General features: G+C 33.2%; 1 protein-coding gene and 1 long non-coding RNA gene across 3 annotated transcripts in view; one reads left to right on the plus strand and one right to left on the minus strand.

The window, feature by feature from the left end:
• LOC140049206 (uncharacterized) overlaps positions 1 to 16,667 on the minus strand; it is a 176,862-nt gene that overhangs the window by 20,182 nt on the left and 140,013 nt on the right. The window lies entirely within an intron of this gene.
• LOC140048804 (uncharacterized) lies at positions 9,578 to 11,517 on the plus strand. The gene is made up of 4 exons (XR_011845146.1): positions 9,578 to 9,676; positions 10,240 to 10,397; positions 10,775 to 10,859; positions 11,430 to 11,517. It is a non-coding gene; the product is annotated as an uncharacterized lncRNA (long non-coding RNA).

Raw genomic sequence — 16,667 nt, forward strand, 5'->3', positions numbered from 1 at the left:
CGATAGGTACAGAAAAAACACAATTTTGATTAAATGCATCCACAATTATGGCATTACAGTTAATCATTTTTTTATGGAAAAAAATGAGTTTTTGTAAAAGGTCAATAACCTTTTGACCTCTAGTTATATAAATAGGTGTTGTATTTTGTTTTTTTAAATTGCATATTAGAAAGAAATATATATTCTACACTATTCTACATTGATATCAAGATTATTGAGATTGGATTATAAAACCACAAGTTATGGGCATAAATGTTACCCCCTACCCCAAAAATATTTACGGAATAAAATCGCTATATAGTTGTTGAGATTACGTAAAAAAAAATGTGTTCCAATGCTTCAATTTTCGGTGACTTTTAATATGTCATTCTAAAGTACATTTGGAATGAAAAAATCAATGTTTCGTTACTATTGCAATTTGTGGTCGGTTTACCTCTAAATATCACTAGATTGACTGGAATATTAGTTATCTGCCTCTAGAAGTAAGCACAACTTGTCAATTGGTCGCTGGAGTACTGTAGTTGCAGTTTTTACTTCGACCACTCTAACATATCCATTTCTGTCAGTCATTACTTTCAGCACCCTACCAAGTGTCCATGTGTTGCGGGGTGTGTTTTCCATCAACAAAACTATATCTCCAACAGCAAAGTTCCTTCTGGGATTTATCCATTTCCGGCGTACTTGTAACGTAGGCAAGTACTCTTTTGTCCACCTTTTCCAAAAGAGATCAGCTAGGTGTTGAACTTGACGCCAACGTCGACGTGGATAATTGTCATCTTTGCTAAAGATTCCAGGTTGTAAAACTTTACCTTTGCTTAACAACAAATCATTTGGTGTTAATGCCTGCAGATCATTAGTGTCATCAGAAACAGTAGTAATGGGACGGCTATTTAGTGTTGCTTCAACCTCACAGAATAGTGTATGAAGACCCTCATCATCAAATCGATGCATTTGGTGATGCATTAGTGAGCACAATATTTTCCGTACCGAACGTATTAACCGTTCCCAAACACCGCCGAAATGAGAACCATGCGGTGGATTAAATTTCCAAGCTATACCTTTTTGACTCAAAGTATTTGTCAGTTTGGTTTGGTTCCACTTGCTGATTTCTTCCCGTAACTCTCTTTCAGCACCAACTAAATTTGTCCCGTTGTCGGACAGTATCATATTGGGTGTACCTCTTCTAGCAATAAAACGTCTTATTGCGTTAATGCATGAAGCGGTATCAAGCGAATGAGCAACTTCAAGATGCACTGCCCTACTGGTAAAGCAAGTGAATATTACCCCATATCGTTTTTGTACAGCACGTCCCCGTTTCACTTCCAGGGGTCCAAAATAATCCATTCCAATATTAGAAAATGGTGGCATATTTGGTTTAAGACGTTCTTCAGGTAAATCTGCCATCATTTGTTCGCCAGCCTTGCCCTGATACTTGCGACAGACTACACATTTTGACGTCAATCTCTTTATGGCTTCATTTGCTCCTAAGATCCAATATTTTTGTCTTACTCGTGCAAGTATGGCATTTTTACCAAGATGTCCCGTCAATCTATGTGCCTCTTCTAGTAGCAAATTTGAGACAACATGTCTCTTCGGCAACAGGATCGGATGTTTCATCTCGTATGGTATAGATGCTTGTTCCAGACGTCCTCCAACTCTCAGAATTCCATCTTTTATAAACGGATTCAATTTATAAATGGAACTAGATTTCTTTAGTTTACCATGCAATTCACCTTCTTTTAGTGAGTTTAGCTCATCAGGAAACTGTTTGGTTTGTACGTAGCGAATTATCGCTTCTTCTGCTGTTTCCAGTATTCCAGGAGATATTGGATTACCGTTACATTGCAGCTTCTTGTTTTCAGCTTGGGTTTGAGTTTGATTATGGTTGTTATTTAATTTTCTCTTCTTCAGAGCCGCTTGTTCCCGTAATTTACATTTTAGCCTTAAAATCCAACCAACCGCTATCTTCAACCTCATCCATGTTGAATGACGAGAGAACAACCTTTTAATTATTTCTGAAGACCCATTTACGATAACAGCATTTGCAGTCGTTTTCACTTCTGGGTCATTATCCAAAATAGGTTGAGGTTGTATATCATACTTAGGCCAGTTATCCTCCGATTTCCACAAGAAGTCTGGGCCTTTCAGCCACCGTTGATTTTGTAGCAAATTTCTGAAATCGAGACCTCTTGAGGCATCATCAGCTGGATTACATTTGGATTCCACATATCTCCACTGGCTGCTCTCCGATGATTCTCTGATTGTGTGAATTTGGTTCGCCACAAAGGTATGGAAATGTGCAGATTTATTAGATATCCATTTTAAAACTGACATGCTGTCCGTCCAAAATAAAACTTTATGCACCTGACAACTTAACTCATCCATAATAATTTTGTTAACACGAACAGCTAACATAGCGGCTGTCAGCTCCATGCGTGGCACTGTCACCTTCTTCAAGGGTGCAACTCTGGATTTTCCAATAAGTAGAGAACAATGTATCTTTCCGTCAACATCTTCTAATCGGAGATAAGATACCATTCCATAACCTTGGTTACTAGCATCCGAGAAGTTGTGTATCTGACAAGACTTCACCTTTCCGAAAATAGATGGTTTAAAGCATCTAGGGATAATCAATTTATCTAGATTTGTTAAATTGTTTAACCATTGCTGCCATCTTGCTAAGTCGTTACCAGTTAATTCTTGGTCCCATTGAACATTATTTCTGCACATTTCTTGAAGGAGGATTTTAGCGGGTAAAATAAACGGTGCCGCAAATCCCAAAGGATCGTATACTGAGCTGATTATAGAAAGAACGTTTCTTCTAGTTGGTTGTCGACTTGGTACAACATTCTTAAATCCAAGAGTATCAGTGCCTACTGACCATCTAATTCCTAGAGCTCGTTCTATCGAAAGTTTCTCATAATCTAATTATATGTTTTCAAACTCTTTGGCTCGTTCAGCTGCTGGAACCGAAAGTAGTACTTCTCGCTTGTTGCTTACCCATTTCGATAACTTGAAACCACCCATTTCACAAAGTGTGGTAAGCTGCTGAATAAGAGATACTGCTTGGTCACTTGAACTAACCGATTTGAGGCAATCGTCAACATAAAAGTTACCCAACACTGTATCGGCTACTATCGGATCGAATAAATTCTTGTTCCTCTGTGCAGTCAAACGCAGTGCAAAGTTGGCACACGAAGGCGATGAGACAGCCCCAAACAAATGAACTGTCATTCTGTAGATAACTGGATCAATGCTTAGATTACCCTGCGGCCACCAATAGAACCGAAGAAAATCACATTCATCTTTGGGAACATGAACTTGGTAAAACATCGATACAATGTCCCCCATGACTGCAACATTCTCTTGTCGGAAACGCAATAAGACGCCAATGAGGTTGTTGGTTAGGTTTGGACCTTGAAGGAGAAGGTCGTTTAGTGATACCCCATGGTATTTACAAGTACAGTCGAAGACGACACGAACTTTGTCTGGTTTCTTGGGGTGATACACCCCATGATGCGGGATGTACCATACCTTCCCGTCAGCTCTAGCTAAATCCTTAATAGGGACAATTTCTGCATACCCATTTTGTATTATTTTAGAAATGAAGTCGTTATAATCAGAATGTAGCTTGGAGTCTCTCCGGAGCCTCTTTTCTAAACCTTTTAGTCGACGTACAGCTACTTCAGAGTTATCGGGCAAGTTCAAGTCACTTCTGAAAGGTAAACTAATTTGATAGTGGCCATCTTTCAACCTACAGGATTTTTCCACTACCGCCATAAATCTTCTGTCCTCTTGAGACCATTCTTTCCTGTCGTCAATTGTACGTTCAGGAAAGTCATAATTAATGCATTCTCTCACTAACTTCTCTAGTTTTCTGTTGTCTTCAACTTCCTGTATCGCACTTATAGTGGCTTTGTTCACTGCCAAGATATCTTCTTTACCAGACCTGGATCCATCGTTCCGAATTACGTTCCATGCTATCCAACCTAAAGCTGTCTGTGTCGCATGTGGGCTCCCAGCTGGTCCGGTTCTAACTTGCCTTGGCGTGTATGCATCTGGAACATTATTTCCAATTAACAAACCAATGTCGGCGTTGACATGTGGAAGATGGACATCTGAAAAGTGTGGCCAACGACGAACATCGTTGGCAGTAGGTATGTGATGGTGAGAAACTGGCATCCTATCTTTAGTATAAACTTTAGGTAATTCTGTTATATTCAAACTATCAAGACTTAGGATTTCTAAACCTTCCACCACGTAGGTATACATTGTATGTGGTACACCCATTGTTTCGATTGTGATCTTCATTTTATGACTGGTCCCACACACTTCTTTCATCAGAGCACTGGAGCAGAAAGACACATTGCTACCAGGATCAAGAAATGCATATGTGACGGCTTCCTTAATACTATTTCTCATTCTCACTCTTACTGGAACAATTGCCATCGTACAGTCTCCATCACATTCTGTATTTTCTGTATCAGAACCATATACATCTGCAAAACTTGAGCTACCGTCTATCTGTGTCTGTGTAGTAGTGGATTTGGTCTTTGAAGTGTCCGTGTTAGGAGCTACTGTCTTGGGAGCCTCCATATTATTAGCTATTGTCTTTGGAACATCCACAGCGTTTCCTTCTCTGCCAGAAACATGCAAAACTGAAGGGTGATGCCCCTGACATTTCTTACAAACTGCCTTATTGCGACAATGCTGTTTCATATGACCTGGTTTCAAGCAGCCAAAACACAAACCCTTGCTTCTCAGAAAATGTATGCGGCCCTGCAGGGTAAGTGTTTCAATCTTTCGGCAACCCATTAGTGAATGTGAGGTATTCATGCAGTACAGGCATCTTGTAGTTTGTGAATTTGCCTTATTACCGCTCAGAATAGAACCATCCAAGTTCTGCCCGTCTGAAAGGTTGGTTGCTGTGCTGACTCTCCCTCTACTCTTTGTCTGTGCCGGCCCCTGTACACCAAAGTCATCTCCACATAATGCAAGTTTACCATAAGTAGGGTCATTAGCCTTTTTTGCTTCGTTCTTCACAAACTGCACAAGAAGTTTAAACGCCACTGTCTGCTTCTTTTCTTTAGTTTTCTGCACTAAACTTCTCCATTTGTCATGAAGGGAGTAAGGAAGCCTCTTCACAATGTTTTCAGAGTACTCAAGAATTTTCATAGAATCAACGCATCTTACCGCATTTTCACATTCTACCAGAAATATTGAGAAGGCATCTAAAGCTTTAGGGTTACCATCTTTGATTACTGGCCAAGCTAGTGCCTTTCTAATAAAGGCATTTGCGATTAATTCTGTATCTCCATATCGTTCCTCCAATTCATGTAAAGCTGCTTGGTACCCCAACTCGGCATCAAGATAACTAAAGCCATTTACAATCTTCTTTGCTTCTCCGTAGGTAAACTGCTCTAAGTAGTACAACCGCTCATCATCACTTTCCGTATTTCTCACAACTCTGGCTTGAAACTGTCGCATGAATTTTTTATATTCCATGGGATCACCACCAAACTTCATCATTTCCGGTGTTGGCCTCTGAAGCTGTTTCACCAGTGCCTGAGGAAGATCTGCGGTAATAGTCGGCATTCCATATGGATTAGTAATCTTTCTGTTTACATCAGGTACACGAACCTCATCACCATACACAGGTACCTTATCCTGAACATGTACTCGATGATCTTCGATATGTGCACACATCAACATGTGTATGTGCATTAACTTTACCATCCAATGAACTTGCAAGTCTAGCTCTCGGAGCCCTATCAATATCAAGGCTATCACTGAATACAGAACCTGCCTCACTATCAAACTTATCAAGCACTCTGCTTCTTGCTTCAAGGACGTCCACCTCTGTCTGTAGTCTCATCTCTTCTTCTTTCAATCTTAAACTTAACTTCTGAAGTTCTAATTGGTGCACGTTTCTAAGAGATGCTGCCCTGGCTTTAAGTTCAGCTCTTTTCTGCTCACTTCGTAGCCTTTCCGACACAGCCAAACTATGCTGAGACGACCTTCTTGACACAATAGATCCAGGTGGATTGGGTCTCTTACTGGAAGCTATTCCAAACCATTCTTCCATTGAAGCCTTAAAATTGCCAAGCCAATTGCTTCTTTCATCATACCATTTAATTCTATAACTAACACGTTCCTCGTCAGACAACAGAGCATAATATTCATCATGCCTTTGGAGAAATTCTTCATACATGCCCATCCATGCCTTATATTCATTTCTCATAACTTCCAAATCAGGATTACTCCCCTTCACATACTGAATACGTTCAGATTTTTCTTTAACGGCCTTAAAACTGTAATGAATATTTCTCAACTTTAAATCCTTATTATATTCAAGACCTTTCTCAGTGGGCACTCTACGCCTTCTTGTACTATCACCAATTAATCCTGCTGTACTCATTCTCAGCCTTTTCGTTAATGCTTATTCAGAACAAAATACACAAGTTCTGCCAATTGTTGCATCCACATGAGTACTGTATTTATTTGACATAGGCTTGCTAATGCGTGACGATAATCTAACGTGACGGTTACAATGTTCCTATATAATTACTTCTTTCTAGGAATTCTCCGCCACGCCCAAGTTCACATATCACGATTAACTGAAAGTTTAACAAAACATCTATAAAGTAAAGACTCAATAGTTACTACAATAGTTTCATTAAGATGATATGCCTGCCTCCTAATCTTATGTGTATACACAGCAAAATTTGAAATTCTAAGCAAGAAAAAAAAATCTTGTTTTAAGAAAAAATTCTTAAAATAAGTATTTTTTTTCTTGTCAAGATTTAAAATTACTTAAAACAAGAAATAATTTTCTAGAAAAGACACATTTTCTTAAATTAAGTTTTGCAATATTCTTGAAAATGCTTATTACAAGAAATATTTTACTTAAAATAAGAAGTCAATATCATTCTCTTCTTATTAAGAATAGTTTTGCTTAAAACAAGATTTGAAAATACTTAATTTGAAAAGTATTTTACTTAAAATAAGAAATCTATATTATATTTATCCCTATCAAGAATAATTTTTCTTAAATCAAGATTGATGAATTATAAAAATTACTTAAAACAATCAATATTTTTCTAGGTAAGACAAAGTTTCTTAAATTAGGTTTCGCAATAGTCTTGAAAATACTTGTTTTGAGAAATATTTTACTTAAAATAAGAAGTCAATTTCACACTACCCTTATCAAGATTATTTTTACTTGAATCAAGATTCGCAATATTCTTGAAAAAATGCTTATTACAAGAAATATTTTACTTAAAATAAGAAGTCAATATCATTCTCTTCTTATTAAGAATAGTTTTGCTTAAAACAAGATTTGAAAATACTTAATTTGAAAAGTATTTTACTTAAAATAAGAAATCAATATTATATTTATCCCTATCAAGAATAATTTTTCTTAAATCAAGATTGATGAATTCTAAAAATTACTTAAAACAATAAATATTTTTCTAGGTAAGACAAAGTTTCTTAAATTAGGTTTTGCAATATTCTTAAAAATACTTATTTTGAGAAATGTTTTACTTAAAATAAGAAGTCAATATCATACTATCTTATCAAGACTATTTTTGCTTAAATTGAGATTCGCAATATTTTTAAAAATACTTATTTTGAGAAATGTTTTACTTAAAATAAGAAGTCAATATCATACTATCTTATCAAGACTATTTTTACTTGAATCAAGATTCGCAATATTCTTAAAAATACTTATTTCGAGAAATGTTTTACTTAAAATAAGAAGTCAATATCATACTATCTTATCAAGACTATTTTTGCTTAAATTGAGATTCGCAATATTTTAAAAAATACTTATTTTGAAAAATGTTTTACTTAAAATAAGAAGTCAATATCATACTATCCTATCAAGACTATTTTTGCTTGAATTCAGATTCGCAATATTCTGATTTTGAGAAATGTTTTACTTAAAATAAGAAGTCAATATCATACTATCTTATCAAGACTATTTTTACTTGAATCAAGATTCGCAATATTCTTTAAAATACTTATTTTGAGAAATGTTTTACTTAAAATAAGAAGTCAATATCATACTATCTTATCAAGACTATTTTTGCTTAAATTGAGATTCGCAATATTTTTAAAAATACTTATTTTGAGAAATGTTTTACTTAAGATAAGAAGTCAATATCATACTACAGTATATCCTATCAAGACTATTTTTGCTTGAATTGAAGTCAATTCTATTTTAATATTCTTAAAAATACTTATTTTGAGAAATGTTTTACTTAAAATAGATTGTCAATATCCTTATATTCACACAACGGTAGAGCAGTTAGCACTTCAGTTTCAACTGATGAAAGAATCTGGGTAATCAAACTGTTTGTGCTTTGAATAATCGATTGCACTGCAACCTAAAGAAAATAATATTGATTTAATATTTTTTATATTCAAGTTTTAATATGTTTAAAAACTAAGTTGTGCTTTAGTTGGGGAGCTATGCAGCCTAACAAAAAAAATGTTATTTGTAACAATGAAATTGGTCACAAAAAAATGCAACATAAACTTAGAGTGTATAATGCCTAGGCCTAGGCCTAGTACCCAAGTCCTATAGTTAATACTATAGCTAATAGTCCTGTATAATAACAGTACCAGCAAGGCCTAGGAAATAGACGTATTTCTCTAATAAAAAATAGTTTAAAATGCATAATTGTTGTAATTTTAAAGCAAAATGGCTTACCTGTGGAATCTTGTTTCTCTCCTTTAATTTTAGTAGAAAGAAATCAGCATTTTTTATACTAGTATCTGCCTGTTCATCCTCTAGTTAGTAGGCCTTCTTGCTGAGCATCAACAAGATAATTAATATTAAACAATCATTAACAGTATAACAATACTAGAATTATCACTACTACTATCGTCAGTTGATAAATCATCCCCGTTATAATAGTTTTTTTCTTCATTAACTTCGTCAGTCTCCTAGTCTAGGCCTAGTTGTTCTACTTCATCCTCAATTGGCATCCTCGTTTTCTCCAGGCATACTTATATACTGATGTTTCCATCGTCAACTGCAGGAGGTTGCCGGTTGTTATACTCGTCCTTAAAATGGCGTCTTATGACATGCTTGTAAAACGAATTGTAAATTCCAAAGCTTGCCGGGCAGCGAACCACCAATTCCACATGTTACTCGAAAATTCGGAGTATTTCCATGAATTGAATTATAATGCCTTGCAAATAGGGTAGCAAATACTGTACCTACTTCAGTTTACTGGCACCAACTTATCGCTTTTTTTCGGACTGCAACAAACATGTGTCATTATTATTGTCTGTCGTATTACTGTTGGTCCAGACGTTTTATAGATTTGCTTTAACCACCATGGAGGTTTATACCTCCATGCTTTAACGTTGAGCAGTATAATGACCTTATACATTCTGGGTAAAAGGCCAGCGATACATTTTTGGTTATAGTTGAAAAACAACACTGTGTGTGGTCGATGACCTAGCTCCCGGCGGGATCATGGCCAACGGTTTTTTAAAGTAGTCATTCAAAATCTAGAGTTTGTAAGTAAAAGACACCTTTCATTGCAATTTATATATCAAATGCTTCAATAGGCCTAGTAAGATTAGTCTAATATAATGTCGAAGGAAGACGCTTTGTTGAAGATCCGAGAAATAGATGAAGAAGTGGCCAACATTTTAACAGGTTCGTAGGCCTAATAATTATATTTTAATCTGCCAGCAGTCTCTAGGCCTAGCCTAGGCTCCTTCCTAGTTTAGTAATACTGTAGGCCTGGAACTAGTAGGTCTAGGCTAGCCTACTATGCCTGTACTGACGGACAGGTGTATAGGTTTAGCTTAGCATTTTAGTTCAGACATTGACAGAGGGGACAAATATTGTCGGACCTATTTCAGCTAGGTATAAGGAAGGCCTAATAATAGATAATACAATTACAGTATAATGTAACAGTTATTTTGTAATGTAGCCATGAAATATCTACGAAGGATTATATTATATACACATATTCCAATGAGAAATATAATGACATTTAAAAACACTTCTTTATATTTAATTAATTGTACACACTAAGTAGCCTAATCCCCGAAGTGATCACATCGATATTGAAACTTAATGTTTTTAACTCTAAATTTAAAAAAAACATACTAAAAAAACAAACAAAAAACATACGTACTGCATAACTAAAATTGTTATATTAAATTTCTTTTTAAAAAACTGTGTTATTTACAATATCTTAAATTATTTGTTAGGTAATTGAAGAAGTTCGAAGGATACTAATTATTACTAGGCAAAGAGGAATGAAATACAAAAGAAAGCTTTTTAAAAAAGTGCTTAGCAAATTTTTCCAAAGAAGAGAATAATATAGTTTATTTTGGTATTTTAAAGAGAAACACCAGTCCTCCATCTGGTAAGTACAGTGTATGTTTTTGTACTTTTATCTATTCATAAATAGTTTTATAATGGACCAATGGTAGTGAGGAAAATACGTGTACATATTGTGTACGTATTTTTAACAGCTTGGTTCGACTCAAGCTAGTGTCATGCACTCCTCCCTTTGACAACTAAAATTAAATAAATGACTTATGAATATTAATTTTTGACATATTAATGCTCTCCTGGCCAGCCCACCCTTTCCCCTTCCTTTTACATTGACCACCTACAAAACTGTAGGCTACATTATTAAAAATTTGAGCTACAGTATATCAAGTTTATGTCCATACATTATTCCACTCATTTAAATAAATTTATATAATATAATGTTTTCAATTTGTTATTTTTGGTTAGGTTCAAAGATAACCCATATGTTGTCAAATCTGTCAAACATATTTGTTGGGAAAAACTCATCAAAAAAAGTCTGCCGACCTTGAAGGTATTTAGTGTTTTTTTAAATTTAAAATACTTAAGTAACATTATGTACATTAAAAAAAAATATCTTAAAGTGTTTTTTTAAAATCAAATTTATCTTAGCTTAAAATTCGAGGTATATACTATGTTTACAATAATTTATTAAAATCAAACAATTAAACAAAATTTACATTTAATTGTATGATTGTTATTATAAACATTGATACGGAATAAAAACATCAATCAGGATTGAGCACCGTTTTGCGTATTGTCTTCCTAAATAGTAATATTAAAAATAAATTTAGACCCTAATAATTTAACTAAAAATAATAGATACAGCCAGGCCTCTGTCTTTGGGATCGGTATAAACAGGGCAAAGTTTGTGATTAAAAAGTTCAAATGCATATTCCACCCACCCTTATGTCTTATAATGTAAAATTATTCTTACCACCATTCTAATATTGCGTCATGTTTTTGTGTTTACCGCCCCAGATATAGGACTCTAAAACCACACCGTACCCAATTAGTTGATGATGTTACACATATTTTAAATACAGTAATAACTAAAACTATATTAATCTCTTTTCATTTTTAGGAACATGAATAAAGATCCAGAATCCTGGTCTTCACGCCGATCAGGTAATATGCCGGTATTGCTTTTGGACACAGAAATGGCCTACATTTACGCCCGTATTCTTAAACCGGACTTTAGTCGTAGTTCGAAGTTCGACTTGAAAAAGTCGTAGTTCGAGCTATTACTTCAAATTCGATTAAAAAACGAAGTAGTCAAAGTTTGCAGTTCGACTTAATGAAGTCGAGCTTTTCGTCGAGTTCCACACGTCTGGGTACCAAAGGCTATACATTGGCCAATGACAAGAGAGTATTTGAGGAGCAGACGAAATTTTGCGCATTGATATCACTTTCCATTTCTTACAACTCTTTTTACGCATCAGGACTATATACATGAAAAATAATTTTAATCGTTAATTATTAGAACAATATCAGTATTAATTTAACAGTGAAGTATATTTGATTAACAACAAATAAAATCTTCAAAATATATTTAGGAACCATGGCGGTACGGTAACTTTTATATTTTCTAGGCCCCCAACAAAGTATGATCGCGACGAACCACGCACTTCAAAGCGTGACAAGAAAGAGTTAGGCCCCCTAAACATTCCATCGCGTGGTGAATTGCCGCATCTCCCATTGTCGCTATGGCGTGACGTAGCTCAAGTCGGACTTGCGCGAAGAAAATAATGTAATTTGTATACAGTTGTAAATAAAGATGATTTTCATTATTATAACTTATACCAATGTATATTTAATTAAGCTAATATAAATATAGATATTTCATTCTTCAATATCTGGCCAATATAACAACTCAATGACTGTTACGTTTTTTATAAACATCGTTTAAAAACCATTTAGTCGACCATTTAGCCTGCCCCCTCCAGGACTAAAAAAATCGATCAAAATCCGTCTCGATTTAGTCGAGGTTGGCCTGATTTAGTCGGTGATTTAGTTGAAGTTCGGTTTATGAATTAAAATGACGTCATTTTTTTAGTTTTAGCTCGAACTACGACTAAAGTCCGGTTTAAGAATACGGGCGTAAAGTTTAGCAAACAATTCTAACTACAAAGAAAGCAAAATTAGATGAGGCTCTAGTTACTCTCCTCTCCACTTTTTACCTTCTGGATTTCGATTATCCAAAATGAAAAGAAGTAGGCCTCACTATCCTTTAACAGTTAGTGATTTGTGATGAAAACACACCTGTACACTTGACAAAGGCTGTTGAATCATCATTAGTATACATTAATAAATTTAAAGACACCTAATAGTTTAAAGCCCAGGTGCGGGAGAAGAATTTTACGAAATTTGTATTTTACCATTTTAATGTTTTTAAGTTTTCTTTTGATGGCATTTTATTATTAATAAAAACAAGTTTGTTTTAAAGAAGTTGTATATATTATTGTACCTAATGTCATGTAAATTGTAGTTCTTAATGAAAATAACAGTATTATGTTTTATAACATTCTTGAATTTATTTGTTTAAGTAAAATATTACTTAAAATGAGTATTCATTTATCGTTCTTAAAATAAATTTTTAATGATTTATATTTTATAGAATTCTTGTTTCAAGCAATTTTTTTCCCAATATAAGTAAGAATTTACGAATTTTAATTTTATAGAATTCTTGTTTCAAGCAATACTTTTCTTAAAATAAGTAAACATTTACTGGTTTTTATTTGATAGACTTCTTGTTTACTTATTTTAAAAAAAGTTTTGCTTGAAACAAGAATTCTACAAATAAAAATCGGAATATTCTTACTTATTTTAAGAAATATATTGCTTGAAACAAGAAAATTAAAAATATAAATCGGAATATTCTTACTTATTTTAAGAAAAATATTGCTTAAAACAAGAATTCTTAAAAATACAAACCGGAATATTCTTACTTATTTTAAGAAAAATATTGCTTGAAACAAGAATTCTACAAATAAAAATCGGAATATTCTTACTTATTTTAAGAAATATATTGCTTGAAACAAGAATTCAAAAAATACAAATCGGAATATTCTTACTTATTTTAAGAAAAATATTGCTTGAAACAAGAATTCAAAAAATACAAATCGGAATATTCTTACTTATTTTAAGAAAAATATTGCTTGAAACAAGAATTCAAAAAATACAAATCGGAATATTCTTACTTATTTTAAGAAAAATATTGCTTGAAACAAGAATTCAAAAAATACAAATCGGAATATTCTTACTTATTTTAAGAAATATATTGCTTGAAACAAGAATATTAAAATTAAAAATCGGAATATTCTTACTTATTTTAAGAAAAATATTGCTTAAAACAAGAATTCTAAAAAATACAAATCGGAATATTCTTACTTATTTTAAGAAAAATATTGCTTAAAACAAGAATTCTACAAATAAAAATCGGAATATTCTTACTTATTTTAAGAAATATTTTGCTTGAAACAAGAATTCAAAAAATACAAATCGGAATATTCTTACTTATTTTAAGAAAAAAATTGCTTGAAACAAGAATTCAAAAAATACAAATCGGAATATTCTTACTTATTTTAAGAAAAATATTGCTTGAAACAAGAATTCAAAAAATACAAATCGGAATATTCTTACTTATTTTAAGAAAAATATTGCTTGAAACAAGAATTCAAAAAATAAAAATCGGAATATTCTTACTTATTTTGAGAAATATCTTGCTTGAAACAAGAATTCAAAAAAATACAAATCGGAATATTCTTACTTATTTTAAGAAATATATTGCTTGAAACAAGAATTCTATAAAATACAAATCGGAATATTCTTACTTATTTTAAGAAATATCTTGCTTGAAACAAGAATTCAAAAAAATACAAATCGGAATATTCTTACTTATTTTAAGAAATATATTGCTTGAAACAAGAATTCTATAAAATACAAATCGGAATATTCTTACTTATTTTAAGAAATATATTGCTTGAAACAAGAATTCAAACAAATACAAATCGGAATATTCTTACTTATTTTAAGAAAAATATTGCTTGAAACAAGAATTCTATTTTAAAAAATCGATAAATTGTTACTTATTTTAAGGCAGATACTGCTTAAAACAAGAATGAAAAAAGCAATTAAATTCTTGGTAAGAATATTGTTCTTAAAGTATTATTTCTTGGTAAGAATAATTTTCTTGATAAGAATTTGTGTGATTCTTGTTAAGAATTTTACGATTCTTGGTAAGCCAAAAAGTATTGAAATACGGACAAGTCAAAATTTACTTGTTTCAAGAAATATTTTGCTTGAAACAAGTTTTTTTTTTCTTAAAACAAGAATCAGAATTTTGCTGTGTATAAGTATACGCTTACCGAAAGTAGGCCTAAGCAACCAAAGTAATACACTAGCATCCCACTGATGTGTCCATTAACCACCATTGTTTTGTACTAACTGACTGACCTTGGCCACAGAACACAGTGAGCTAATTTGCATAATAATGCCACCTGTGAGCACTACTAACTAGCCAATCAGCAAAGAGTTACTCAAGTGGAACAATGAGCTAACTTGGCTTCATAGAGCCACACAATAAATAAAGTACAGTAAATTAATAGTAAAACTTATTAATTTGGCCTTTACAGTAATAATACTTATTATCGTGCGATTTAAGATCACTAGTGATTTATTTACAATGTCAATTTCAGATGGGGTATTTCATATTGTATGTGATTTACATTTTGTGTTATAAAATGTCGAGTGTTTCACCTGCTTTGATAGAAACAATACTGTAATGAGTTGAAAATGTAACCATATTAGTGTATAGGTAAACACATGATGTACTGCAAACCTAGTGCATTTGTGCACATAATAGTAGGTGACATTTGTAATTAAGATCGTTTTATTTGACACGAAAACATGTGAAGTCATAAAAAACGTACATTATCATATAATGTAGTACATTTTGAATGTTGACATGACACGATAAACAATAAACATGTTCCTTCGAAAATAGATTTTTCTCAGAATACTTGGATTTCGTTCTTAAATACGGTATATAGTTTTATTTATTGTAATGCCATGTGTTCTCTATATGTCGATATAGTAGGGTACGGACATTTATCTTAGTATTGCAGGGTAACACCGTGTCTTAAAAATATATTGTTTATTATAAACATAGACCTTTGCAAAAACACTACTTAGTTTATTAATGAAAAAGATCTTAATTGAAATATACATTTGAATTAGCTGTACGCGAGTGCAAATAAAATCTCTAAATGAATATGTATTTGCAAAAAGCTCAAATTATGTTTTCGAGGATTGTTTTTTTTTTTAGACCACACTACTAAGTGGTTGGTGTAACTTCACATTTATGATATATTGAAATATATATGCTAATTAGTCACCTTAATATGGACCTTTGCCATATACGATGATTTATTGATCAAATTCAGAGTTTTAGTATTATAGTATTACAGTTGAACCCCCATGAGCGGTCATCTCCCGAAAGCTGCCTCCCTTAACGGCTGTACTTTCGAAAAGCCTGTTTGTTCTTCATCTAGTTAGTGGACCTCCTGTAAGCAGCCATCTCACGTGAGCGCCATCTCACGTGAGCGGCCGCGGAAAATTTGGTTACAACACATTAGATTATTTGTATGGTAAATTACCTCCCGTAAGCGGCCACACAACAACAATACATAGCTGCAGTCGCGTGCGGAAATTTTAGTTCGTGTTTACCGACCGACCGAAGTATCAAAATACAATTTTCATACTTATATTACGCTTTACGCTATATAATAATTAGCTTTATTTCGAAGCGGTTTTAAAATATTTATGTGAAGAACATTCCTGTGTTTTTTTAGATGAGATAACTACACTTTTTGATTTTGACCGACCGGTTTGTCTGAAAATCATAAATAATACTAAACCACCTGATCATAAACAATATAATACAATTAACTAGAGCATAGAGGCCCGTTGTGTTAAGAAAGCCGAAAAATATCGTGCATAGCCATAATACGTGATTTTGGCCCTCTATCGGCAGAACCTCCCGTAATCGGCCACTTTTCAATTTCATAAAATAAGGCAATTAATAGGAATTGGTACCTTAAGGTTGGTTTCCTGTCGACGTAAGAACATCACTTTTGTTGCGACTACGTCGATTTGTCGTAAGAAATGCGGATTTTACAGGAAACCGATTACGATCGAAAATTTACAAAATCGACGCAACGTAAGAAAAATGGTAACGACAAACGATTTTACAGGAAACCGATGACCTAACAATTGTTGCGTTACGACGTTTTCTTCCGATTTTACAGGATTTTTGATCTTA

This window comes from Antedon mediterranea, chromosome 5 (assembly GCF_964355755.1).
Source record: "Antedon mediterranea chromosome 5, ecAntMedi1.1, whole genome shotgun sequence".
NCBI lineage: Eukaryota > Metazoa > Echinodermata > Crinoidea > Comatulida > Antedonidae > Antedon > Antedon mediterranea.